This window comes from Oryctolagus cuniculus, chromosome 3 (genome assembly GCF_964237555.1).
Source record: "Oryctolagus cuniculus chromosome 3, mOryCun1.1, whole genome shotgun sequence".
NCBI classification, from domain to species: Eukaryota; Metazoa; Chordata; class Mammalia; order Lagomorpha; family Leporidae; genus Oryctolagus; species Oryctolagus cuniculus.
Window position 1 is genome coordinate 82,968,909 of NC_091434.1, and position 19,263 is coordinate 82,988,171.

The 19,263-nt window shown below is 47.3% G+C and overlaps 1 protein-coding gene and 1 pseudogene across 18 annotated transcripts in view; one reads left to right on the forward strand and one right to left on the reverse strand.

Moving 5' to 3' along the window:
- The window catches only part of TANC1 (tetratricopeptide repeat, ankyrin repeat and coiled-coil containing 1), a 248,195-nt gene that overhangs the window by 172,830 nt on the left and 56,102 nt on the right, over positions 1 to 19,263 (reverse strand). The gene's annotated exons all lie outside the window — the stretch shown is intronic.
- Positions 7,050 to 18,634, forward strand: LOC108176927 (non-histone chromosomal protein HMG-17 pseudogene; annotated as a pseudogene).

Sequence of the window (19,263 nt, forward strand, 5' to 3'; positions counted from 1 at the left end):
CACCTCCTGTGTTCCAGGGTCCTGCCATTAAATACCAACCCACTGTCAGTGCACCAGACACACAGCCTCTGTGTCCTTGTGGCCCCCTTCCTGGTCTGACAATCAATGACTCTGCCCCGCCCTTTCCAGGCCTCCTCTGCACTCTCTCCCACCAGTCTCAGGACGTCCAGGCTGCCCTGGGCCGCTCCCAACACTTCCAGATGGATGTCTGTAACTCTAGGTCAGTTAACTGCATGAGGATCTCTTGGAGGGTGGACCACTGGGTCCCACTCCCAGAGTTTGTGATCAGCAGGTCTGGGGTGCAGCTGAGAATTCACATTTCCAATGGATCCCATCTGATGAGGAAGCCTTGAGAACTGCTATAGACTCTGCTCTCTCCCCAAGTCTCTCACAGAAATTCTCCCTGAATCTTTCTAAAATGTGAAAGTGTTGGCTTCAGAGAGCTGGGTTAGGACAGTCATGGCTGCACCCACCAAGTCCCTCCTGTGTATCAAGGACATTCTGTCAGGCTGCAGTCAAAACCACCCTGCAAAAACACATGGCACAACCCTCTAAATCACACAGCAATTTTGTAGGGAACCAAGACTTTGAAAATTAAACAACTCCTGAACTCCACAATGACCAACTGGGTTTTACAAACTCTCCAAAAGGGACTCTCTCCTTAGACAATCCTTGTTACCAAAATAATGATGGAAAAGGGAGAACGACTGGGGGTGATGGTGTGGGGAGGGAGAACATGTCCTTCTCAGAACTCAGCAACAGGAAAGACTAGGGAAACAGAATACAAAGCCATCTGTGGCACAACTTAGGGCATACTTGGTATAGCACGAAACAGGTCCACATCCATCCTCCCCAGTCAGTTTCACAGAATGAAGACAACTCTAGTAGACGTTGCTTTATTTTATTTGCCTATACCTGCACAGCATCTGATTCCTGTAGATCATAACCTAATTTGTCCTGCAATAGTTGTACTAGGAACCAACAACAGAAACTAGTTCTATGTGTATCATGTTTATTAACAAGGTCTTTACTTGAAAGAGTTTTTTCTGCTATTCCTTGCATGTGAATGATTCAATAAGCACAAACACTCGAGATCCAGGAGAGTTTATATTTTCACAGGCTGTCACTTATGAACAAGGAGAGACTCATCTGGAACAGGTAATTATCAACTCTCACAACCCCACAGAACTTCTCAAAAATTCCCTTGGGTTGTAGACCAGTTTCCCTCACGGTGATCCATTTGCTTCTCCTAAAAATCCTGCGAGGGCAACAGCATGACCCCATTGCCCTTGTTTCAGGCCACACAGCTGACACACAGCTGAGAGAAAACCAAGGCTGGAGGCTAGATGAAGCTGCAGATGATACAGACCATGGTTCTGCCTTTAAGACTCCCATCCCTAGCATCCATTATGTAAGAACATATAAATCTTGACAGATGCAAATTTGAATAAGACCCAATTCCTGCCCTCCACGTCAACGCCTCTGACCAAAGTTCAAAGCAGAACCTTAACACGATGGGGACAGGGCAAGCCAGAGGGCAAACCAGCCCCTGGTGCAAACCCCAACTCCATGCAATTTCCTTGCCCTGTGACCCTGGGCCTGTGCTCATCTCTCTGAATCCTACATTCCCCACTTAGAACAGAGGTTATACCTTAGAATCATTATAAGTATAAAAACCCAGACCTACACATAGCATGAAATGTACATAACATAAATGGTCATAATTGTCTTACATTATTGTACCGACTAAGAGAAAGAGCTACAAGTTTTAAAGCCCATAGGAATTAACCATTGGTGCCATTACTCTAAAATGTCCCTTATCCTTGTTTATTTATGATATTAAGATGACAGCACTTAATCAACAATTAAATTATGGGGTTGACAGGGAGGGGGAAGGATGAGTCACAGATTTCTGGCTTGAGCGATAGAGTAAAAAGTAGTGCCAAAAACCAAAACGGGAAAAACAGACAGAAGCATGGGGGTGAGGGGTTTGAAGTGGGGGCAGGAAGCAGGCGATAATTAGGGGGGAAATGAGTTTGCTTCAGATATCCTTGTAAAGCACCTATGAATCATCCAAATAGAAATGCCCCAAAGATTTGGATTGCGGGTGAATTCAGAGAACATTTTGGAGGTCATGAATGTGTGGGTGGTGCCTGAAGGCTCAGATGTACTGAAATCCCCTGAAAGGGGCTGAGTAGACTATAAGAAAACTAGCAAGGACGAACGTGGCCTGGGGAACATGGACACATCAGGGCAGACACAGCAGGACCCTGGAGAAAAGCAAAGCGATGAAGAATGGGGCAGAGGATCCCAGAGGAGAAAGATTCAAATGGGGGATGCAGAAGCATCAACAGCTGCAAAAAAGCCACATAAAGGATGAAAAAGTGACCACAGGCCATTGTGACCCCACCAACCGCAGTTTCTACCGAGTTGAGACCATGGGAATCAGACCACAGGCTGTCTGCCTCTAAGGTCCTTCCTTATCTGTAAAAGTCTTTCACTTCAAACAAACTCAGGAGCCCACGTTGTAGCACAGTGGTTAAGCTACCCAATACACTGGCATCCCAGAAAAGCACTGGTTCTAGTCCTGGCTGCTCCACTTCCAATCCAGCTCCTTGTTAATGTGCCTGGGAAAGTAAGGGAAGATGATTCGAGTGTTTGGGCCCCTGCCACTCACGTGGGAGATAAGGATTAGGCCTGGCCCAAGCCCAGACATTTACGGAGTAAACCAGTAAATAAAAGACCTTTTTCAGTGTCTCTCCCTCTAACTCTGGCTTTCAAATAAATAAATAAATATTTAAAACAAAAACAAAAACCTGATGCTCACCATTCTCTGCAAACCCATATGCCTGATAAAGCCTTAATAGCCATGGGTTCTAGGGTTTATTTTCACAGAAAATGAATTTGCACAAGAAAGACTCAGTTAACAAAACCAGTTAACATGATTTTTGCAAGTCCACTGCTATCTATTTCTTGAAGTTGACCCAAGGGAAAGAAAAATCAGCTAAATCTTGGGGTATACAAATTTGGAGGGAGAAAAAATCTTTACTAAATAAACTCAACTGGGTCAATCTTTAAGAGCAATACATCTAAGGATTTCTTAGGAAATGTGTTTCCATATGTAGAAAGTCAGGTTTTAACATGCAAATCTCTTGTAAAATTCCACCTAAACAGATTTCCACCTGGATTTCTAAAAAAGCCTAAACTCTTGCTGAATTTAGCAAACTACTCTATAATGTCACTTGCCTTGTTCTTCGTATAGTTACGATCGCAGAAAATGTTGTCCCATGTAGTATTAAGCTGAAGTTGTACAGCTGCTCTACTCATAGCATTATGGCACAAGAAGGGCATGTTTGGCTTGGCAGTGTCAACTGGCAAAACTCGTCAGTGGAGTTCAAAAATTCCCCCAAACATCTGCTCATGCTAAGAAAGAGTTTTTTGTTTTTGAATCTACTCCACACACAAATATTTTTCAAAAATTTAAGCATCTCAAATATCAGTAACTAGAACAGTCATCCATATATAGCAAAAATTTGACTATCTGAGAATGCTGAAATGTGTTCCCCTAAAAATACAACTTACTCTTTGCAGATGTTGTTGAATCTAAGCAGGTGGTTTCTTCAGATCCTCTGGCATGAATTCTGCGTGTCCTTCAAACTCTATCCTATGGGGCTATCCGTCTTAAGTAGGGATATACACCATCACCTCTTATAGAATCTTAACCAAAAAAACCACCTAAGCAGGTGGTTCCACGGCTTCCCACAGCTGGAATTTTAGTTCCGCCTACCTGGGGTCAGCCCCACAATCCTAATCTTCTCGCAGCATCACAGGAGATTCTGATATGCGCACCACTGCTATGCCCCTGTTGAAAAGCTTTGCCTTTTGGCAGGATTCCTCAAAGTTTTGTGGAGCAATGTGGTTACTGTGTCCTTCGTGGATTAGCAGGACTCAGCAGGAGAGGCGAATGCAGAAAATGAAATCCTGCTGGCTAGGCACACAGGACAGATGGCAGAGCACAGGGACACATCACACAAGCATTTCAAGAACTCACAGAGGTTTGGAAGTAGCTTTAACCTTGATCCTGTCCCCAGTGGAAGCACATTTCCAGAACCCACAAGCAGGGATCCAGCTCAGAGTCCCCAGTACTCCCCCATTAGCCATTCTGTCCTGGAGGTGATGTGTTTCACCTATAGGCAGCTGATCGTAAACAGCATCGACCCTCCAAGCAGTGCTCACTTCACATCTGCCTGGAGATTCGTCTCAGAAAATCCCCCTCTTCTTCCAGGAAAGAAGGGTTCACTTGAGTCCTACTACACACAACCCATTGGAGACAGGGAGCAGAAATGCAATTATGCATGGATTCTAAAATATTTTTGCACCAAAAATCAGCTTCTGTTTTAATTCCATTTTCCCCAGGGCTTTTTGAAGCCCCACCCCCACCCCCACCCCGGTAAAAAGATGAAAGAAAAACCCTCAGCATTTAGGAGCCTCCAGCTTCACCAACACCCCCTCCCCAGAGCTATGTCTGCACCACGGCTCACACAGAAGACCACGGTATGGAAGCCACAGCACAGGTTCAACCATTTTCCCAAAGATCCCAAGGCCACACAACCAGCAAATCCTCCACACAACCTGGTGCAGGTGGAAGTGGAGGAGGAGGAGACAACACAGCAGTCTGTGGAACCTGCAGGGAACAGGACCTGAGCCAGAGTCAACCCACAGGAACCCAGGAGGCCATTCTATGAAATGCATTTGGGGCAAGGCAGGTTATAAATGACCTCCCTGGAAGTGAGGAGGCGACTTGTTATTAATTAGGCTTTACAAAGTTTTCAGGGGAATGAGGAACTGAAGAATGACAGTGACAGAGAACAAAGAGCCAGTGTGACGTTATTAAAAACCTGAGAAAACTTTATCAGGTTGTACTAATGCATATGCAAACTAAACCTGCCATTCAGTCAACATACATTAGATGCGTTCAGTGGAAAAGTATCCTCCTAGACTCCACGAAAAGAGGGCCAAAAGCTCAGAAATGGGCCCAAGTTAATAAAATTAGAAAAGCTTTGAACAGATGGCAAACGCTTCCCTGTGATTAGGATTGTTCAACACAATAAGCCCTGGCTATATTAAAAGTCATGCTTCATTTTCTTTAAATAAATTTTAAAATAAGAATTTACTTTCAAAGTCCTCAATGTGTTCAAGAGAGAGCCTGTCTCGGAGCTGTCAGAGGGACCAGGGGTCTCCCTGGGCTTGCTCACCCCAAGTTCCACTTGTAGCCACCCAGAGTGGCTGTCTCACTCTATCAGAGCTCCTGGGAAGTTCCTCAGCGCAAGGTGACCACAGAAGCTGGGAACAAACTACAGAAAGGGAAACCTGCCAGCCACGCATCACACAGTTGCCAGAACCAGCCCACAGCAGCAGAGAGAACCCAGGCCCTTCTCAGGTACCCTCTATCCAAACGACTGTTACTGAAAGCGCCTGGGCATGAGCAAGGTGTGGCAAGTGTCCTGGTTACCTGCACTACCTCAGTTCTCTGTGTGTGACACCAGTGAGTGGGCGGCCCCACCTACAATGAGGTGCTTTAAAGCAGGGGTGGGGAACATCCAGCCCATGGGCCATATACGGTCCGTGAAATCCTTTGGTCTGGCCCTGCCAAGGAAACCACAGGCGGAAACTGAACTTCCGCACATCTACAGCAGGCTAGTTTTTAAGCTGATAATTCTGTATGGCCTGTGAATGATGTCATCAGTCGTTAAGTGGCCCTTGGTTCGACCCTGCTTTAAAGGTTTCAGCCAATGAGCCAAGAATGTCTCTCACCAGGTTCAGGTGCCGTGTCCTCCTGGGCACTGCTTTCGCACAGTCCCCCCACTTCACACCTCGCTCTCCCGGAGAGGCTCCCCCGCCCTGGAAATTAGTCAGCCTCCAAGCAGAGTCCAACTGTCACCTGCACGCCCGCCCCACCCAGGATCTCACCAGCCTTCCTCTGCGCTCAACACCTGCCTGGGACCTAGCGCCAGCACTTGCCTCTCTCTGCCTCCAACTCCCCGCCTTCTGCCTTCTGCCTTCTGCGGGGCCACCCTCCTGTTCTTTCACAAGCAGAGGCAGATGCTCAACGCATGCTTGTCGACGGAAGGATTCCAAAGACACGCTTCCCGGGACTGACTCACAGCCTAAGTCACTGGGAAACAGTCATTTCGCTGCTACACCTGTCCTGGAAAATGCAAACTTTCAAGGGTGCTCTCCATGCGCAAACACACCGGCACCCAGTCTCTGACCGACATCAATCCCCTCCCAGTAATGCTGCCAAAGAGCAGCAGGGAATCGTGTGGAGTCACGTCTGGGCCAACAAAACCGCCTTGGCAGGGCACTGGGGCACTAATAGGTCTGTGCTTGCAGAGGCTGGGTGGAGGCCCTTGCTCCCCTTCAAGCTGTTTAACGAGCAGCTCTCGGGGACATACCCCCGCCTCCTTACCCGGCAAGACTTCAAAGGTGAGAACGGAGTGCAGGAGCTTTTCTCTGGAGGGCACCCAGGGACTGATACAAGGCACAGGCTCAGCGCCCCCTGCCCCGGGGCGGGGGGGGGGGGGGAGTGGGGGGTTCAGCTAAGGTCTCACTGGAGCAGAACAACAGAATGTGGAGGAGAACCCTCCATGGGTCGCATCAAATGTTTAATGTTTCCTCTGAAGGGCCTCGGCTCAGGTCCCGCAACAGCCCACACCAGCCACGCACAGCCTTGGAGCTGCCCGGGTGTCTCCCTCCTGGGGCTGGCCCCTGTGGGCCTTGCATTTCAGTATTCCCTGCAGGACAGCACCACCTGGTGAACAATCGTTCAAGTAGCGCAGGTGTCCTCCTGTTATATGCGCACAAACAGGATCACCTGGCTCTTTCCCCGGGGCTCTGGCAGCCAGGAGGGGCGCCGTCTCCCAGCTGCCAGAGTTCTTCAGCCAAGCCTCCTCTGACAAGGCACACCTCAGCAGAGAAGGCAGGCTTCTCATCTGTCCAGACCACAGCCGCCAGGCAAGTGGAAAAGAACATTTATCACAGCCCGCGACATGCCTGCTGCCACGCAGGCCCTCTGCCCAGAGCCCCCTGACCTACCTGTATCCAAAAACCAGACAGCAACCGGCTAGGGGCATACTCACTTCCTCTCTGGCCTCTTCCCCACCTGGAGCCACCCAAGAGCCACTCCACTTCTGTAGGAGCAAAGGAAACAAGTACTTTCTGAGCCTGAGACTACAAAGGCGCCACCGTAAATTACAGAGCTCCACAGGTCCCAAGGGGAGGCGGCCTTCCGAGAGCAGGACTGTCCCCACAGAGCCTGTGTTTGTGGGGACCAGATCACAGAGTCTAGATGCTGTATTTGGTCCTCCATGGACTGTAAGGGCCTCGTGCAGTAATTACAGAAAGGAAAAAGGGAGGTCAGCGGGGGCACAGGAAGGCAGTGGTGCTCAGAAGTCACTGACAGCTGCAGTCAGTCATCCACCAGTCTCAGAAGGGAACCTGGATCTCAAGTTTTTGTGTCCTTTGACATCAAAGTTAGATTATTAAAAAAAAAAAAAGCTACTTTTTACTGACCTGTCTGGGTACTCCCCCTTTTGAAAAGCCTTTCCAGTGTAGAACCCACCTTTTGAGACCAAGAAAGTTCCAGGAAAAAACAAGCATTATGCCACAAATATTCTTAACTAAAATATGACAAAACTGGGGCCAGTATTGTGGCATGGTGGGTAAAGCCACCGCCTGCGCTGCCAGCATCCCATATGGGTGCTGATTGGAGTCACGACTCCTGTACATCCGACCCAGATCCCTCATGCTCCTGGGAAAGCAGCAGCAGAAGGCCCAAGTACTTGGGCCCCTGCACCCACGTGGGAGACCTAGAAGAAGCTCCTGCCTCTTGGCTTTGGTCTGGCCCAGCCCTAGCTGTTATAGCCATTTGGGAAGTGAACCAATGGATGGAAGATTGCTCCCTCTCCCTTCTCTCTAACTCTGCCTTTTAAATAAAAAGATGACAAAATATTCATATGAAATAATTTTTATAATATATATTTTTTAAAAGATTTATTTGAAAGAGTTACAGGTTTGCTCCCTAGATGGCCGCAACAGCCCAGGCTGAGCCAGGCCAAAGCCAGGAGCTTCTTCCATGTTTCCCACATGAGTATGGGGCCCAAGCATTTGGACTATCTTCTGCTGCCTTCTCAAGCCATTAGCTGGGAGCTGGATTAGAAGTGGAGCAGTCAGAACATGAGCTGGTGCCCAAATGGGATGCCAGCACTGCAGGCAATGTCTTTACTGGCTATACCACAAGGCCAGCCCCACATGGAAAAATTCTTGTGGAACCTAAAACACAGGAGTTTAGAGACTAGCTGAATGAGAATTTCAACTGCCTATCACTAGCTTTTTATTTTCAGATCTAATTTCCAACATAATCCTTAAAAAAGGAAAAGAAAACCCCAGAGGGGGCAAGCACTTAGCCCGGGGAAGACACAGGTCTCCTGTGTGGGAGTGTCTGGGTTTGTTGCCCAGTTCCAGATCCTGATTCCAGCCCCTCTGCTAATGCAGACCCTGGGAGGCAGCAGTGAGGGCTCAAGTCACCTGCCACCCACAAGAGAGGCTGCACTGTATTCCCAGCTTCCAGCCTACACTTGCCCAGTCGAGGCTGTTGTGACCACACAGGGAGTGAACCAGTGGATGGGAGACTGTCTCTCTCTGCCTCTCAAACAGAAATTTTAAAATGCATTAACTTTACAGTGCTTTTCAGTAGCATTGTTAGGTTTTACCCTTGTCTTCATCTGTTTTAAGGATGAACAGACTTCAAAGTTGTTTACCCAGTTGAAGCAAATATTCAAAAAAATGTTTTCTCTGAAGTATTTTCCCAAAACTCTGGTATTGGGCCTCCTCAGATCACAAAACAAAAACTACTGTAGCCCAAATGGATCAAAGGGTGCCTCCATGGATTCCACCCAAGGACAGTGCAGCCTGCCTGGAGCATCAGGCAACACTGCATGACAAACGCCAGGCAGTCACACAGGGAGGATGCAAGCCCCACTCAGCTGTGAGATGAGGTGGGAAACAGCAGCACAGAAACTCTAAGCAAATAAAAAACTCCTGGGTTTGTTGGTTTGTTTATTTTTTGCTTGTTTTTTTGGTTTCTTCTCAAACGTTGGTGCTTAATAGAAAGCAGGCTTACAAAACAGGGGCCAGTGTTGTGGTAAGCGGGTTAAGCCACCGCCCGCAATGTTGGCATCCCATATGGGTGCCAGTTTGAGTCCTGGCTGCTTCACTTCCAATCCAGCTCACTGCTAATGCGCCTGAGAAACCAGTGAAAGATTGAAGATACCTCTCCCTCTCCCTCTCTCTCTCTCTCTCTCTCCCCACTCCCCTCTCTGTAACTCTGCCTTTCAAATAAAAAAAATAAATAAATCTTAAAAAAAAAAATCAGGAACAGAGGGAAGAGGAGAACACTGTGGGAATTCCTCTCAACACTTTTGAGGCTTGATTGGCAAAAGGCATGATTTTAAAAATATCCATTTCCATTGCAAATCTTGTAAGCCCTCCATTTCCTTGCATCTTCTAGACATGTGTGCCTACCAATCACTCTGTGGTGGGTTTGATCCCAACTGCCCGTCAGGGTCTCCTGAGAGAATGAAGACAGATTCTCTGGGCAAGAGGGTACTTTTAAACTTGGCCCTCTGATATGAATGTAGCCCGGACTGGGAATCACTATACCGAACCAATCCCCAGGGTGGGAAGCATTTATTCTAAAAAGCAGGGAGACCAGGGGAGAGAGCAGGAGGAAGCAGAGGTGACTAGCAGCATGCAGGGGATGAGCCCAGGGTGCACGGAGCAGCCCGAGAGAGAAAGCAGGAGTAGGGAAAGTCTGGTTCACCATCTAAGCAAGCCCTGCTTGGCACTGTCACGTAGCTGCAGCGCAGGCAGAGGTAAGAGGCAGCAATACAAAGCTCACCTGCAAAGAACATCCCTATATTAAGTGTTTACTATGTGAGAAGTGACTGCAATGATGGTTCTCATATGTGAAGATCCACTTAGCCACTCAAGGACAGAGGGCAGGAGCTGCAGGAACACCAGTGCCTCGGAGTTGCTGACTGTTCACACTCATGTTTTTCTTTACTCCTAGGGCTACTGTCCTTTTGGAGGAGGAGTGAGAACCATCTACTCAGCTTGGATGCCTCCTTCCCAGTCTCTGTTTCTCAGCCGCACCTCACCCATCCTTTAGCAGAGCTCCTTAAGGGTGTCCCATCTGTAGCAGTGACCTGGCCCGTTCCTGGGCACCACACCAGGAGCACAGGCGACAGTCACACCATCTGTGCACCAGTCCCCAGATCCCAGCAGTTCTTCCTCTGCAATGGCTTCCTCAGCGTACAGCTAAATCTCTCCCTAACCTCTGCCACTTCCTAACTGGGGTTTCACGAGCTCACCCTCCTCGGTGGTCTCCCAAAAGGTTCTCTCCAATGCACCACTTGCCCCTGAGATCCACGGTTAGGCATGTGTTGATGCAACCAATTGTGGACCACAAATACACACACACACACACACACACAGAAAATTGAGTCATTTCTTGTCATTATTCCCCAAATAATGCTATTTAACAACTACTGCCACAGCACTGGGTATTAGGAGTAACCTAGAGAGGATTTAAAGTATACAGGAGGAGGTGTGCAAGACATATGCAAATAGACTCGAGCATCTGTGGATTTCTGGTATCCTCGGGAAGACTTCAACCTCCTGGCTTCAATTCCTGACTCAGCCCACTTTTTTTTTTTTTTTTTTAAGATTTATTTATTTATTTGAAAGGCAGAGACACAGAGAGGAGGAGGACTCCTCCATCCACAGGTTCACTCCCCCAAATGACTGCAACAGCCAGAGTTGAGCCAGGCCGAAGACAGGAGCCAGGAGCTTCTTCCAGGTCTCTCACATGGGTGGCAGGGGCCCAACAACTTGGGCCATCCTCTGCTACCTTCCCAGGCACATCAGCAGGGAACAAGACTGGAAGTGGAGCAGCCACGTCTCAAGCTGGGGTCCATATGGGATACTGTTTGTACTCAAACTGCACCCAAAACTACTGAGTCCAATTGACCAAAGCTACTGCATTCAATTGAGTTTCAGGTCTGTCAGCTCTGTCTGTCAATAATGCTCGTTGATGCCTGGGCCCTGGGAATCACCCACAGCACGCAGACAGCCTTAGGTCTCAGAAGGGTGGTTGACAGACAGGACAAGCGCTTGCCTCAGCCCCAGGTCTTCCTTCATTCACCTTTTTGCTTTCCCTAAGAAAGCTTTCATTTTCTCATTTCCGTACAAAATTGATTCAGGCAAGGGAGAGGAAAAGATTGACACGTTCCTGGACAGCACAGGGGAAGCCTAAGACGGAAGTCATAACCTGCGACCCCCACTCACCTGGAAAACAGCCAGGGACCAGACTCAAAGCAGCCTCTGGAACTGCCCAAATCTGCGCACGCAACGCAGAGGAAGGCTCCCCTTCCTCTACCCAGCATCTCTTCTGGGGCTTCCCTTGCAGCCATTTTACTGTTTAACTTTTTATTTACCTGCTATATTTATACAAAAGGCAGAGACAGAGAGAGAGGTGTCTCCCATCCAGTGGTTCACTCTCCAAAATGCCAGCAATAGCTAGGGCTGGGCCAGGCTGAAGCCAGGAGCCTAGAACTCAGCCTGGGTCTCCACTGTGGGTAGCAGGGACCTAACTGCTACAGCTGTCACCTGCTGGCTCCCAGGATGCACATCAGCAGGACACTGGAATCAGCAGCACCAGGACTCAAACTCAGGCACTCCCCTATGCAATGTGCACATCCCAGGCAGGGTCTTAACCACTAGGCCAAACATCTCCTTTTAAATACAATTCTAATAGAAGGGAATGTTTGGTTTGGACGACTGCCAGATCAAGGCACAATGACAGCCCTGAGAAGTGATGACTGAAGGGGCACAATTTATTTAAAAAAAAAAAAAAATCCAAACCAAACCAATACATTATAGCCCTTCAGTCCCTAAAAGTGCCCCCAAGACACAGCACGTCAGGGCCACACCAGTCACTGTGACAACAGTCACTGTCGGTTTTGTTGCAAGCTCATTTTTGAAGTTGCCTCTTAAACCCTGAGACCCATTCACATACAAACAGGCTGCAGTGACCAGGCCACTGACAACCTCTCCACGGAGGTCGGGGCTGTCAGGACTCCCAGGGCAGGGCCTGCTGTCCTCAGCGTCTGCAGCCCTTCCTTCCTCCCAGTGAAGCCTCCTCGGCCCTCGCCCCCACACCCCTCGCTGGCTCTGTCCAGTGGGAATTTCTAAGATAGAGATTTAAATAGCTCTTGCTGCTTAACAGGTCTTGACCTTGTGTCTAACAACTTGGCATCTTTCTCCTGCATTCCACAGGCCGAACCCACCCTCCAGCTCTGCTCTGATAAGGAGCATGAAGCTCTCTCTGCACAACCTGTTAAATCCCTGGGAGCTGAGGCACTGCCTTGCTCCAGGCCACCTTCCCCGGGCTGGAGGTCCTTCTGAATCCACAAGGCCAAGGCGGGCTGAGGACAAGGGTGGCTGTGTCCCCCATTTGCCAGGCACCCCTCCTGAAGACAGCCCCTCCCCCACTTCCTCCTGACACAGGGACTTCCTCCCACTGGGGCTGCAGGCCCCACTCCACCCTCATGCCAGGAGTTCCAGACCCAAGGCCTGGGGCTGCACTCGGAAATGACTCAGATCACAAAAATCTGAGGGTCCTCTGTCCAGAACACAAATAAGTCACAGGATCTGGATCTCACCTATCAAAAACAAAACTCCACCAACAAAAACAAGAGAAAATAGGACGTCTCTTCCTTGCAAATACAATACCCCTATGTTGGCTTGGGTATGCTGAAACCACTGCACTCTGGTTCATTATTTCTAAGGTGAAAACCAAAGAAAAAAATCAAAGAAATGGCTGCAACTATGTCTTTCCTGGGTGAAGGAGAATCAAAGAAGGCTTCTTATCGATAGCTTCAAGGGTAGAACCATGATTACTGAAATTACAAACATGAAAATAACTGCGAAGGTCTTCTCTAAGAAATCAAGTCATCTAAAACCCTATTAAACTAAGCTAAAGTTTATGTGTGTTTTTATAGATACCCTTGAAAAATCAGAAATTAAAACTCTAGCTGGCTGAAGTATCTCACACTTCAGAACAATATGAACAAGATTCATTTTGTGAGCAAAGCTTAGTTTTTCAATACTATTATCATCTCCAAAGTTCTAGCATTTTCTGCTATCACTGTTTGTTTTATAGAAAGACTTTTGCCCTTGGCTTTCTATCTTCGCTTTTTGATCTAGTTAACAATCCAGAAAATTCCAAGCTTGCAACTTTTTCACTCCTGGGAAGGAATAATACAGTCATTTAAAAACCAGAAGCAGTGTCAACACTTCCTCAATGACACAGCTGCTAGGAGTGACCAGTGAACAAAAGGTTTTGGAGAGAATGTTGAGTTCTCTCCAAAACTGTCAGCGTTATTGATGACATGGTAAAAATAATAAGGCATTATTAGTAAACAAGAAGAATGGCCACCCATGATGAAGTACAGTGAATATACAACAACTATGGGGTACCAGCTCTCAGAAAGGCTGCCCAAACAGGAGAAGACACACTCAACTGGCCAGGAGCTACAGGAGGAGATGTACAATTTCTTTGTTACAACTTTTCACTTCAAAAACAAAAAAAGTAGGGACAGGCATTTGGCCTAGTAGTTACGACACAGGTAGGCTGCCTATATCCCATATCTGAGCACTGGCTCCCGACTCATCTCCTGCTAATGAGCACCCAGTGAGCAGCAGTTGATGGCTGAAGCAGTTGGGTGCCTGCCACCCATGTGAGACCTGGATAGGGTCACTGGTTGTTGCTGGCATTTGGGGAGTGAAATGGTACTTTTTCTCTATCTCTCTGCCCCTCAAATAAATAAAATTTTAAAAAATGCTTAAAGGTGAATATAAACCAGCAATGTTATTTCTGGATATTTATCCAAAAGAACTGAAGTCAGGCTCCCAAAGAGATCCATGTATTGGCACTCTCCTTCACTGCAGCACCATGCCCTAGAACCAAAACACAGAAGCAACCAAAATATCCACAGAAGAAAGGATCAACAAAATGTGGCATATACACCTACAAAGGAATATTTACTTAGCCTCAACAAGGAAGGTGTGACACATGCTACCATGTGGATGAACCTTGAGGACGTTATGCTAGCAGAAATAAGCCAGCCCCAGAAAGACAAATCCTGAGTGATAGCCCCTGCACGAGTACGGAAGGCAGTCAGATCACAGGAGGAGAGCAGAGTGGTGGCTGATAGGGTCTGGGAAGGGGCTGTAAGCGACAAAGAATTCTAGAGAGCTCTGAGCAGCACTTTGCTTACCATGAATGCTACTGTACTCCAGAACATCTACCCAGGGGAAGAGCTCCCATTATGTATTTTGTTTTGTATTTTATCTATAATTTTTTAAAATACAAAAAAAAAAAAAAAAAAAAAAAAAACAGTCTCAGGAACTCAGACTACATTGACTTCAAAGTGCCAGTGGTTTTTACTACTTCATTTTGTCCACACGGCAAGAGACGTATACACAAGAGAGATCAGCATCTAATTATAGGCTAGGGTTCAAGGGAAGAGGAGCCAAAGGAGCTGAAGATGGAAGCAGCAGCAAGGAGGCAATGCGGGTCCAAGGCTGAAGAATCACACGGAGGCTGAGGGGGCTACTGCTGAAGAACTGAGCAAGACGGCAGGGCAGGTCTGACTGCCGGCAGGTGGTGATGTAGAACCAGCTCCATACTTGCCGCTCATGTGCGTGACACTGGAAAGCTGAACAGAGGCGAAGTCCACGGAACGGGCGGAACGACCTAAACCCTTCAGAACTGAGTGTTGCCTGAATCCTGGAAAAGGCCATGGCATATGGCAAACAAGCAATAGAAAAACACGCTAAGGTACCACTCTCCCCTGGGGCCAGTCTGATCAGTAAAATGATCAGAAATAGGACCAAAGTGTATAACATTTCTAAAGAAAAGAATAAAAAAATTTAAGGTTGGGGCCAGCGCAGTGACACAGCGGGTAAAGCCACCATCTACAGCGCTGGCATCCCATATGGGAGCCAGTTCAAGACCTGGCTACTCCACTTCCGATTCAGCTCTCTGCTATGGCCTAGGAAAGCAGTAGAAGATGGCCCAAGTGCTTTGGCCCCTGCCCCCAAATGGGAAGACCTGAAGGAAGCTCCTGGCTCCTGGCTTCAGATGGACGCAGCTCTAGCCGTGAAGCTAACTGGGGAGTGAACCATCGGATGGAAGACCTCTCTCTCTTTCTGCCTCTCCTCTCTGTGTAACTCTGACTTTCATATAAATAAATAAATATTTAAAATATATATATACACAAATATATATATTATATATATATAATGTTAAAATTCACTGATACAATATCCCTCAAGAAAACAGATGTCCCGAGGGGCCGGGCACTGTGGGAAATGGGTTATATTGCCGGAGAGCCAGTTTGAGTTCCAGTTACTCCACTTCCAAATCAACATCCTGCTGATGTGCCTGGGAAAGCAGTGGCTGATGTCGCAAGCACCTGGGTTCCTGACATGCATGTAGGAGACCAGGATGGAGTTTGTGGCTCCTGGCTTCCAGCCCTGGCTGTTGCAGCCATCTGGAGAGTTAACCAGGGGCTAGAAGATTTTCTCTTTCTCTTTCTTTCTCTCTCTCTCTCCCTCTCTCTCTCTGTCACCATGCCTGTCAAGTAACTAGATGAATAAATAAAAATCCATGTGTTAGATGAATCTGTTGGATAATTAAACCTATGTTAACAGGGAAAATCTACATGTTGACTGGGTATTTTATAACTATCATGGAGTTACCCTCATTTTACTGTATGACAATAACATGAGAGGAGAAGTTAGAGATGTGTACTATTTACAGGCACAATTACATAATATCTGGGATTTTCTTTCAACTGCTGGGGGAACATGGAGAAAGGTAATATAAAGGTGACAAAGTTGAGTTATGTAGGGTGAACAAAGTCCAGAGATCTATTGTTCAAATGAGAACTTGTGTTAATAACAATACTATATAGTGGTAATTTGCCAGGAGAGTAGGCCTGAGACATGGAGGATGAGAAGTATTTAACGATAGATATATTGCTTTGCTTGACTGTAGTAATCACTTCACTTTGTATGTCAGGCTGTATACTTTAAATGATAAATAATAAGTAAGTTGCTCCAGCCACAAACAACAACATAGGGCTACTGGAACAAGACTGACAAGATATTGGTTTTTGTGACACTGATGAATGAGTGCATGAGTAGCTATTAATTTTGTGCATCACTACTTGCATCTTTTAAACTGACATTTTAAAAACCCTCCACTACCCATTTGTTATAACATTTTCTCAAAACTTTCCTACCAAAGGGTGTGCATTTAGCTTAGCAGTTAAGATGCCAGTTAGAGGCCAGCACTGTGACAGTGGGTTAAAGCCCAGGTCTGCAGTGCCGGCATCCCATATGGGTACTCGTTCAAGTCCCAGCTGCTCTGCTTCCAATCCAGCTCCCTGCTAATGCTTCTTGGAAAGCAGCAGAGGTTGGCCCAACTCCTTGGGCCCCTGCACCCACGTGGGAGACCTGGAAGAAGCTCCTGGCTCCTGGCATCGGATCAGCTCAGCTCCGGCCGTTTGTGGCCACCTAGGGAGTGAACCAGCAGATGGAAGACTCCTCTCTTCTCTTTCTTTCTCTCTCTGCCTCTCCTTCTCTCTCTTTGTAACTCTTTCATATAAATAAATAAATCTTTTAAAAATAATAAATAAATCTTAAAAAAGAAACAGTCATCATCCTGCCAAGGGACCTAAGGAAGGTCTGCCAGGCTGCAGAGCTCAAGCTGTTCCCCAGCTGATGTCCTTACACAGACCACCTGCGCTCTGACTTGTTATTTAGTATGGGCAGAACCCTTGAACATGCATCCTTGATTCAAACGGCCTCCAACCAAAGACAGAGGCCCTGGGCACACACTTAGGAGAAAAGTATCTTCATGGCAGTGTTCGTACCATACATGCACTACATGCACATGCTATACCTGCACTGTCTGCCCACAGGGCGTTCCTGCTTGATTCCTAAGTTGCAACAAGATTTTCCAGGCAATACCCACATCCCCTGCCCAGGTAACAGACCATCAACCAGCGAGAGAGGGTGGCAATCAGGTCACTCCCTGATAACCAGAGTCACCTCCAGAAAGTCAAGTCACTTCCCTTCCATCAGCCTTCAAATCTTCCATGATAAAAACAAAGTCTGCCAAAGGTTGTGAGCAAGTAAAAGAATGTATACCCAGAGTTTTCAAATCTACTTTAAGGAAGTGGAACATTTTTTTCATATTTTTGAAATGATGACAAAGATACTGATGTCTCCATCAATTTTTGTTGGAAAATGTCCAGCTGTCTATGTCTCTTTTCCAGTCTTCCTCTAGCTCTATGGCCTGCACACACATCCTGGCTCTCAATGACATGCCCATCTGAATCACTGACACTTCTCCTGCATGCAGACAGAATGGTGAAGCAACAAAGATGAGAACTGGAAAGTCACAATATTCTGGATTTCTACAGCTGACTCATCAATATTTTTCATAAGTAAACAGTCCCCAAATTCCAATGGTTCAACTTTGATTTTTCTTCCTTTACAGAGGTAAAAGACGATGTGCATTCAACAGAAATCGTACTTCAAAATTCTACCCACCCTGGGCTAGACACCTGCAGTACAATATTCCATGGCAATGCTGTGCAGCAACAGTGAGCTGCAGCCCTCTGCCAGCCAGAGATCACAAGCAGATACCACCACACTCTACAGCGGGCTGAACTGCAAGTGCTTCTTGGATATTGTTTTTACAGCCTATCACATCTGCAAAATGTCTACCTATGAGCACACATAAGATAGTCAACACTTTAATCATAAAATAAGATTTTAGACTGGTATTTGGACTTGCAACTAAGATGCGTATCAGAGTTCCTGGGTTCAGCCAGTGTCCTGCTCCTCACTCCAGTTCCACGCTAACGTAGACTCTGGGAGGCAGTATTGATGGCTCAAGTGGCTGGGTCCGTGCTTCTCACATGAGAGACCTGGATGGAGTTCCTGCTTCAGCCTGGCCCAGCCCCAGCTGTTGCAGGCCATTTGAAGACTAAAACAATGGATGGAAGATATGTGTCTGTATCCCCACTCCCCCCACCCCCCCCTCCCACCCCCAGGCCACCAATTCTGCCTTTCAAATAATAAAAAAAAAAAATAGACAAGTACAAACTCTGGACCAACCAAAGCCTGCACATTGCTGCATCCCTGTGCCCAGCGCCTCTGTCTCACTGCTGCGGCTGCCACCCTGCCCAAGAGAAAGGCTGAAGGGGTGCTGAAGGGAATCAGGCCAAGGTGAAGGACAAACCAGAGAATATCTGCATGGCTGTCTGCTAAACCAGCTCCTCCAAGCCTAAAAGGGCCTTGCAGAGAACAGAGAGAAGGTGCCCAAAGGGGAAAAGGCAAAAGCCAATGCTGGCAAAGACGGGAATAACCCTGCAGACAATGGAGATGCCAGACGGACCAGGCCCGGAAAGATTCAGGTGCTGGAGACGCCAAGTGAAGCGTATGTGTTTTTAACAATTGCATGTTTCTGGTGCCTACAGTTGGAGATACTATCTTTTATCAAGTTTCATAAAGAATTTTGTTTTACTTTTTTCAACCTTGTTGTTAGGACACTGAACACTTCAGTGTTGTTTTAGGGTGAAGGGGCATAGGTCACTAACAGAAAGTCTCCGAGGCTGGGTTCATGAGGGGGAAAACACCTTTCCCTTGGAGTTTCGACAGACTTCCTCTTGGCTCCCAGGAGGAATCCCCTGCCATCGACACAGAGCCGCCTCCAGGGCACAACCCCTTGTGCAGGGGAAAAACTAAACTCAGTTTATGTCCTCTTCCTCCACCCTGTCTGCCTTCAGCACAGATAACACCCTCAGACCCACAGACCTGCTGGGCCTGGCCCCCAGAAACTTAATACCAGTGTGATGGGAAATCTGGACCCCACAGTGACGCCGCCGAGGTGCCCTCGACAGGGCGGTGGAGCCTCTTCCAGATGGTGGGTCCTCAGCCTGATCATCCTGTCGTTTCATTTCATTTCCTGAAACTCAGGGTCGGCTTGTAAGAAGCTGCTACACAACATGCCAGAACTCTGGCTTTTCAGAGCTTCAAATGAAGACTTCACTGGGTTTCTGATCT